A 10181-nucleotide genomic window follows, 5' to 3' on the forward strand; every position below is an offset into this window, starting at 1 on the left:
TCCCAACGGTCACTTTTACACTATAAAAACACCAACCATATACTTTATTTTATACACTCAAACATATATTTCTTTTATATTTCCACCTTTCTCAAAATCAAAATCAAACACTCCCAAATTGCAAAATGTTAACACTTCCCCCAATGATTGTTTCATTCGATGTTCATTACGGAGGTGATTTCTGTAATCAAATGAAGGAATATAAGTAGGGCGATAGTATTTCGTTTGAAGATATCGACATTCATGATGTTGGTTTACAAGACTTACTATCCTTTCTGAAGGAAAAAGTTCCGTGTGAATTCACGTCTGTGTTCTTTTATAAAGGCGATTATGATGCGGATTGTAGGGCAAGTTTTCTGTGTACCGATGATCAATGGTACTTTATAAAAGATACCATTGAAGATCGTGGTAAACGCATTTCTTTGTATGTGGTTCTTGAAGATAAAGGGACGTTGGGTTATCGTTACCTCGATGAATCAGCTGAAGCAGCAGTTGAGGCATCAAGAGAAATACCGATGTCTCCAGAGTACCTCACGGATGGTGAAATGACTGGTGAACGCTACTTTGCAGATGACAATTGACGACGACGAGTAGTTTGATTGTAATCTTCTAAATTTTTAATTGTCGTGATGTTTTAATTTTTAATTATTGTAATTTCAGTGTTGTTGTCGAGTTTTATATCTTGCTTTATGTTTCGGAGCTCTTCGTCTTTTTAATCTCCTCTCGATCTCTAGTAAAACGAGTAATGGTCTAGAATTTGTAAGTATGGAGTTTCGAATGAATTTAATGTTATAATCAAGAAAGAACGTAATAGCACGATTTGATTCGTCAAATTACCAGAATCATTGAGAATAGAGCTATCAAGAATATACTTTCTTGATATGTTCAGAAGTTATTTAGAATGAAAAAGTTATGTAACATGACACATGATGGTGGTATGATCTACTGTGAACCATCATGTCCCATTAGAACTCAGCATAACTTACTGTAATATAATCACGTTGATCAAGTGTCATTATATTATACTAACTCATGCATCAGTTCCCAACATTACTTCAATAACATTCATATTTTAAGCTCGAAAGTTTACAGAATATCGAAACTAATAGTTTCTATATGAGGTAACACGGATAGCATGAAGAGATAAATGATTTCAGATAGTATTAGTTATAAAAATATATTCAGAAATATCGAGGATATTTATAATGAAAGATACGATAATATCTCGGAATATCTAAGATCGGAGGATGATAGTAACTATTAGCTGTAAGGGTTTAGAGTAAGGAGCAAGATATTCACTAAAGACTTTAGCAAACATTGAATCATTTGGATTCTTTGAAGTCAAACTTATTCTTTGTGATTTGTCCACGATTTTCTTCTTAGTTTCGCATAATCTGTTTTTCGGTACTAAATTTTCTATTGAATGTTTTCAATATAATGATACACAGGAAGCATAAGGAGGTATATAATTTCGGACGAGAATATTTATGAAAATATCCTCAGAAATATCGAAGATATTGATGATGATATTTTGGAATTTCTAAGTTCGATGGTTGATGGAGAAAGATTTTCCGCAAGATTTTAACATGACTTCGGAGCAAGATATTCTCTAAAGATTTCAACGAATCCAGAATTACCTGAATTCTTTGAATATAGGGTTTAGTCCTTGTATTTGTCCTTGGTCTCCTTTATGGGTAGCTCAATCTGTTTTTCAATACCCAATTTTCTATCGAGCGTTCCTAACACTCCTTTCTTTATCATCAAACTTTTGTCCGTTTAGACCATCTACCATTTTTCTGTTTCCTCTGCATTTAATGCTATGATATCTGAATCATCGGTTATTAATCCGAGGTAGTTCCAGGAGAATTGTGTTTTTAGATGATTAAACGCTAATGGTAATATGGTGGAATATAAAAGGTTCCCCGGTAACAATAAAAGAGCATACATATAAATCAAGGTGATAATAAGGTTGTTTCGAACGAAAAGTCGAAGTTGATTTGCTGGAGCTGTGACGAAATTTGCTACTTTGAAAGGAATTACCAAGTTATTTTGGGTAATAATAACACTAAAGGAATTAGCACAACTATGTGTTAAACGTTTACTCAGTTTCCGAGAGTTTTTCAGATGCATAACTAAATGCATCAAACTTTTCTCCTGTAGATGAAGTGCGGTTGATTCATCCTATCGATTGAGGTGTTTTCAAGAGTCATGAAAGGTTTGAACGCAGATTGTAATTGTGATGATACGAATGGGGTTTAAAATGAAATCAAGTGGCAAACTTGAAGAATTGTTTAGTTTCATATATTATAATCAATATTTTAATTCATTTTAATTGTCCAATGTTGGTAGTCCTTGATTGATAGTCTACAGTTAGCAACTCAATAATTCATATATATTTTAATATATAATATTCGAATTAATTAATACGTATCGTGACCCGTATTCGTCTCAGACTCGATCACAACTCAAAGTATATATATTATTATAGAATCAATCTCAACCCTGTATAGAGAACTCGATCATTACTGCATATAGAGTGTCTATGGTGATTCCAAATAATATATATAGATGCGTCGATATGATATGTCAAAACCTTGTATACGTGTCCCGATATTTAAAGTGCGTAAAATAAATAACAGAAATTAAATAACGATAAATAAAGTGCGTAAAGTAAATAACAGAAATTAAATGACAAAATAAAATTACGAGAATATAAATTACGATAAAATAAATTGCGATAATTAAATTGCGATAAATTAAATATAATACGGAATTAACAGTTAGCTAGGAACAGTTAGCTAGGATTTTGTTAGCGTGGATTCTTAAATAGAATTTCATATTGTTAATTAATCTGTTTCTAATCATTTTTTTATTGTGTCCATTATTTCTTCATTATGCCACTTGTTGGATTCTGATAGGTCAAAATCCAAATAGGTAATTGGATGAATATGGTTATTCTGTGGTGAACGGATTTGTATATCGGTGGATGTAAGTAGGATAGTATATGACTATTGAAACAGATTTGAAGAACGTACAATGTAACTTATTAATGTGAAATTTAAATAGTCCTCGGGTATTACCTACCCGTTAAAATATTTTCACCATTAACAGTTTGTACAAGAGAATTTTTAATCACAATCTTTATGAAAATATACTTACATATATATTTTCTTCAGATGTAACCATGGATTTAATGAGTCAATATGATATTAAACTCTTTTGATTTACCGTTTGAACAAGTAGATATAATCTCTAAAACATTAGAGTTTACATAATCATCATGTCGAACGAAGATAAATGATGTAGAACGTCATGTGGAACGATGATTATACTCGAGGTACAGAATGAGATGTCGAAGCTGGTGATGCGGATGTTGTTGTTGGTGGTACTAGTGCTGTTGGTGATACTGCTGATGCTTGCAAACTGTGTACCGTGCTCTCTAAAGTTAACACTCGAGCTCGGAGTTCTTTAACTTCTTCTACTAACCCTGGTTGGTTATCAGTGTGGGGTAGAGGTTGGATATCTTCTCTAGTTCCGTTAATGGTAGTGTCAAGACGAAAAATTCTGGCAAAAAGGGTATAAACGGTGTTGCGAACAGGTTCGCCGGTGAGCGGGTCGAGTACTCCAAGGTTAGGTGGTAGATTCGATTCATGATATGGAGTACCTTCTTCCCTTCTCCATAGGGTGAGTATGTCGCGAACCCACCCCCATTTTCTCCAGTAATCACGATAGTTGATTTATTGGTGTGTTCCTGTCACGCTGTCTTCGGAGTCAGAGGAACTTGGTCGATTCGTAGAGGCCATCTTACGCGATTTCAGGAAGGATTTTTGATATGAAGAGTTTAGTGACAGTAATTGATAGCTGGATGCTATTCTTAATGCACAATTTACATCGATATATATAGTACCAGGATCCCTTAAATTAAGGAGAAATTTACGAGAGATATCAGACAAGGTCTTCAGTAACAGATACGCTAAGATATGAATTGTCAGATACGCTAAGATATGAATTTTATCTATACACTATTCATGCAGTCAATGCAGTAAAATGTGTCTAGACTAAGAGTAATGAGTAAGTGATTTCCTAAGGATGATAAGCAGATAATTTTTGACAAAAATGATAAGCAAAACTTTTGACATGCAGACACGGTCGAAGTCCAGACTCACTAATGCATCCTAACAACTATCAGTTAGACATACCAATGCAAGACCTGGTTCACTAAGACCACCGCTCTGATACCAACTGAAAGGACCCGTCCTAATCCACCTGGACGAAATCTTCAACAGTTGGTCCCATTGCGATGATCGACTCCAAATAATGCCTCTAAAATGAGCAATTGCACAGCGGAATGTTTCTTTCATACCTGAGAATAAACATGCTTTCAAGTGTCAACCAAAAGGTTGGTGAGTTCATTAGTTTAACATAAATAATCATTTCATAATTTTAATTGACCACAAGATTTCATATTTCCATTTCTCATAAACATACGTCCCATGCATAGAGACAAAATATCATTAATATGGATTGAACACCTGGTAAACGACATTCACAATATACATATAAGAATATCCCCATCATTCCGGGATCCTCCTTCGGACATGATATAAATTTTGAAGTACTAAAGCATCCGGTACTTTGGATGGGGCTTGTTGGGCACGATAGATCTATCTTTAGGATTCGCGTCAATTAGGGTTTCTGTTCCCTAATTCTTAGATTACCAGACTATATAAAAAGGGCATATTCGATTAGATAATCCAACCATAGAATGTAGTTTCGATCACTTGTGTCCATTTCGTAAAACATTTATAAAAGCAGCGCATGCATTCTCAGTCCCAAAAATATATATTGCGAAAGCATTTAAAAAGGGATTAATGAAACTCACGCATATAATTATTGTAAAACAGTTAATAAAACATTTGCATGTATTCTCAGCCCCAAAAATGTAAAGAGAAAAAGGGAATCAAATGAAACTCACCTAATGTATTTTGTAGTAAAAATACATATGACTATATTGAACAATTGAACAATGCAGGGTTGGCCTCGGATTCACGAACCTATATCAAGTATATATATTAACACACATAATGAATACATAATGGTATTCAAGCCAGTTTATATATATTAATTACATAGTATGTTACTTATTTAAATTAGTATGTATTTATTATTTCAAATGTTATATATATATATATATATATATATATATATATATATATATATATATATATATATATATATCTATATATTTTATTTTTATATTAAAAGAGTAAATTAGACATACTTATGATATATGTCATAATTACATTTTTATGCATGTATCTTTTCTTTGTTAAAATAATAATTATGATTATACTAAAGTAATGATAATAAAATAATGATATTTATAATAATAATAATGATATTACTTTAATAATAATAGTAATAGTAATAGTAATGATATTTGTTAATATTGATAATGAACATATTAATAAAATAATACTATTTGTAATAATAATAATAATAATAATAATAATAATAATAATATTAATAATAATAATAATAACTACCTCTCAAGAATTAATAAGCTTCAAAAATGAATGAATCTGTCACTGCCCGGAATTTGAACCCACAACCTCTCGTTCCACACAAACACCTCCCACCATGCTGCCATTTATGTTTTTCTGAATAAGTACCATCTGAAAACTAAAAAAAACCCGCCGCCTAATTTCTGTTTCGTTTCCCTATTCCTCTTTCACGGATTTAATTGGCCAAAGCCCATGAAACACGGCCCAACAGCAAAAATCAGTCTCGGCCCAACAAATAAAAGATTTACGGTCCACTAGTAGTTCCTAAGCCCAACTTTTCACAAACCCAATATTCTTTATTAGTCCACCAGATTTCGTAAAAAATATGAAAGAAAAGTAAGCTCTGCATCAACCGATTGATTGCTCAAATCACCTTTTATAATTCGCTTGTAACAAAATCCTATATAATACTCCTACTACTTTTCAAGAAACAATATCTTATTAACTTTTGTTGGCCATAATATTCTAACCCGCCCCATAAAGCAATTAAATAATCCAAATGTGCGAAAGCCTAGTACACCAAATATATATGCTGTATCAATCCCTTTCATAGCTCATCTTTGTCATTTTAAAATATCAAGTGTCCTAGTAGAACAATTACTAATCGCTCCACTATAAAGAAGTAGATACATGTCGGCCCACTTAGAGATTAAATGAGTTTTTTTTTTATAAACCACAACAGTAGGCGAAGTGTTGGTGGATTATGAGGTGTCCTCGCTTGATTTTTAAATGGAACATATATGTAGCAAAGTGTACATTGGATCCCTTCAAAAATTGTATAACAAATATATGCATGCTCTTTATTTAATTAAACAAATCGTTAGTGTGTTGGCTGCCACTTTACATAAAGCAATAACAATTATTACATAGCAAGTGGGTTCTCTCTTTATGATTTTGTCGACCGAAACACACACAAAAATATATAAAAGGTAGTTTATGGTTTCGAGGGTTTTTGGTCTATAGGGTGGTGAAGTGGGTGAGTTTACGTGTATAAACAAACTTGCAGTAGCAATCTAATGAGATTGACCGATGATATGATGGTAGCAATGGTGGCGGTTTGATTAAAACTAAATGATAGTGTGTTGTAGGGTGTTGTAGTGGTTTGCTACTGCTACAGCAACTTAAAAAGTGTTGGGTGTCGGGTGATGGAGGATTGTGGTGTTTGTTCGAACAAGAAATAAGATCAGGGAGTAAGTAACTTACTTGAGTGCGAGTGGGAGTTCGATACAGATGAGGTGATGATAAATTAATGGCAATAATGATCGTTTTGGGGAGATAGTCATCGAACAAGAAAGAATATCTTGGGATGGTGGTACGTTTATGATGTTTTAGTAGGTTCATAGAGAAATAAGATAAATGAAGGTGGTTTCATGTTTTGAAAGAGAAGAAGAGAAGTAATTGAGTTTATGCATAGTTATATGTATGTATATTAAGTTTGCTAAAACACATTACATCTAATCCTAAATTCACGGACTAGTATCGATTGTTTTACATCCCAATTTGGTCGACAATCCCATACCTGCTCAGTGTACGAATGAAAATAAAAAATACAAAGTGAAAATGACCTTCAACATATTTTGATTGTTACCTGTGATCAGGATCTGATTTGGTATCAATTATCAGACATGAAACAAATTTGGTACATGGTTGATGTAGATATAAAGCTATTTGAAAAATTAATTCCAATCGATCAAAGTCTTATGGTGGGCTGCTGGAAGTAGACAGCTTTGCTCACAGGTGTAACAGTAATACAAATAAAAAAAAGAACCGAATCTGATAAAAAAAAACATTACGCGTGCAAATATCTGAAGTTACATATGTATATAATTGTATTTATATATGTATTCTTATATATATATATATATATATATATATATATATATATATCTGAAATTCTGTAATTGTATATGTATTTATATATCATTATGAATATAACCTATTATTGTTTAAATCTATATCCGTATTTTAGATATATAAAGAAAATATAACAAGATAAATTTTATAACATTAATATTTAATATCACTTTTAATAATAATAATAATTTTTAATGATGATAATTTTATTAATAATAATACTGTATCAATTTATATATATCAAGTTTCACTTTTGTATGTTAAATTGATAATAATTTTGATATTACAATTGAAATTACTATAACATTTATTTCTGACTTGTAATTACATTTAACATGTTATTATTACAATTTATTAACTTTATCACATTTCCTCGTTATCTAATGTATTACATATTTAATATTTAAATATTTTATGTGTTTTACAATATACATGTAATGTTATAGAAGTCATATATCTATATTTATTTTACTAATAACTTAATTGTTTTTAATATATTGCTTGTGTATTTTAATTCAAATGATAAAGTATATTTTATTTATTTCTAAAATATTATATACATACTTTTATATGTAATTACACCCAATTGTTCGTGAATCGTCGGGAAGGGTCGAAGTCAATTGAATGTACGAAAATACTTCAAAATTTTGAGAATCATCATTACAGACCCTGCTTATCGTATCAAAATCATATAAAGATTAAGTTTAAATTCGGTCGGAAATTCCCGGGTCATCACACATATTCCCTTTATTATGAAATCTTACTACACCGTACCAAGTGTAGTTACCGAAACGAAGTACTGTGCAACCGTTCAATAATGGTTGTCCAGTCCGGTTGGGGTTGTCAGGCCCGATAGATCTATCAACAGGATTCGCGTTTACAATACCTCATGTAAATAATAGTTACCAAGTTACAGGGAAGTATGCCAGTGGTACAACTCAACGTAGAATATATATTTTTAATCACTTGTGTCCATAACATAAATCATAAAATGCATGTATTCTCATCCCGAAATATTTAGAGTTTAAAAGTGGGACTATATACTTTCTTTTGCCTTGAAGGTATTTATCACGACTTGGTCTCCGATAGATATCACGAACCTAACCATATATATAATATATCAACATATTTTCTTTTTAAGTAATCGTTACATATATATATATATATATATATATATATATATATATATATATATATATATACTTTTAATACTTTTAATATTTTCTTAGTCCGTAGTTAGCAGTCCGATGTTAGTGGTCCACAATTAGTTGCTCAATAAAATAAATAAAGACCCCATCGTATTCGTATTGATCAGAATTAATCTTGACCCATGGTACCATGTTGTCAAATGACGTGTTGCGTACATAAAGTACCGTGTTGTCAAATGACGTGTTGCGTACAATCATGAGGTCTTATGATTAATCTTCTAGTGTTGTTTACGGGTGGTCCTGAAATATATAAAATCAAATCATAAGTAAATATATATGAAATATCATATTAATTAGAAATATATGATTAATTTAATTTTTCTCCAAATATTTTCGTAGCTAAACTAGCTTCGCATACCCGATCTTGTTTTAGTCGTAGTTTCTTCATTACAACTCCGTTTTTGTTGGTTCAACTTGCCACTTCCTTGGATCGAGTCAAATTTTAAGAATATGAGCTGAAAATACCTTAGGTTGTATTCAAAATCACAGGTTATAGGTCAAACTTTGGTGAAACTTATGAAAGTGATCCTTTTCCATCATAAAAACAACATTTAATGATCATTTTTCTAAAAATACTTACACTTTGAGTTAAACCATGAAATTTTTATGTGTTAACATATTCATAAGAAATATCATTTTTCCAGAATATGAACTTCCAATTCAAAGCTTAAGATGGTTTTTAATTATCCAACCCAAAACAGCCCCCGGTTGCACTCCGACGACGTAGATTAAGTTTTTAAGGTGTTCTTTGTAAAACCAAGTTATATCTTGTTAAGTTAGCATATCATTATGATATATTACAGGTCTTTAAGTGTTTTAAAAGTCAAGTTAGAAGGATCTATTTAGTTTGCGAACAAGTTTGAAATCATTCAAACTATGTTCTTGTTGTTAAAATTTTATACCACAAAATAAGATAGCTATATGAATATGAATTGAATAAGATTATGAATAAGGTTACTACCTCAAGTTACTTGGACAAAGTTACTGTAAGAGATGAGAAAAATCCTAGAATCAAAAGAGTGGTGGAGTTGGATTGAAAGGTTGGAAGTAAACTTGTTTACTTGGAAGGATTTTTGAAGTGTTCTTGAATGAATTTTCTTACGATGATTAAGGGTTGTTTTTGAAGCTAGATCTTCATGGTTATTTTCTGAGATTGTGAAGAACACTTAAGGTTCCTAAGAGTGTGTTTTTGGTTAGAGAAAATGTGTAGTAAAAATGAAAATGGAATGGAGTATAAATGGTGGTGAAAAGATGTATAAATTTTTAATATTGTGCAAAAGTCTTGTAATATGCCAAATTGATTAATCATGCATGCTAAGATCTAAAATTGGCTGACTCATGGCTGCTTATAAAGTGATTGTGATGTGTATATACCAATAGTAAATATGTATAGAAGCTGGGTATGATACGGGTACATATACCCTAGATATACGTATAAAAATCTTGAGAAAACGGAACGAGGATTCAAATATAGCTATCTTTTGTATATATACTTATATTGTTTTATGTATATAAATCCTTTAAAAGTGATAAAATACATATCTATACGATACAT

This window comes from Rutidosis leptorrhynchoides, chromosome 3 (assembly GCF_046630445.1).
Source record: "Rutidosis leptorrhynchoides isolate AG116_Rl617_1_P2 chromosome 3, CSIRO_AGI_Rlap_v1, whole genome shotgun sequence".
NCBI lineage: Eukaryota > Viridiplantae > Streptophyta > Magnoliopsida > Asterales > Asteraceae > Rutidosis > Rutidosis leptorrhynchoides.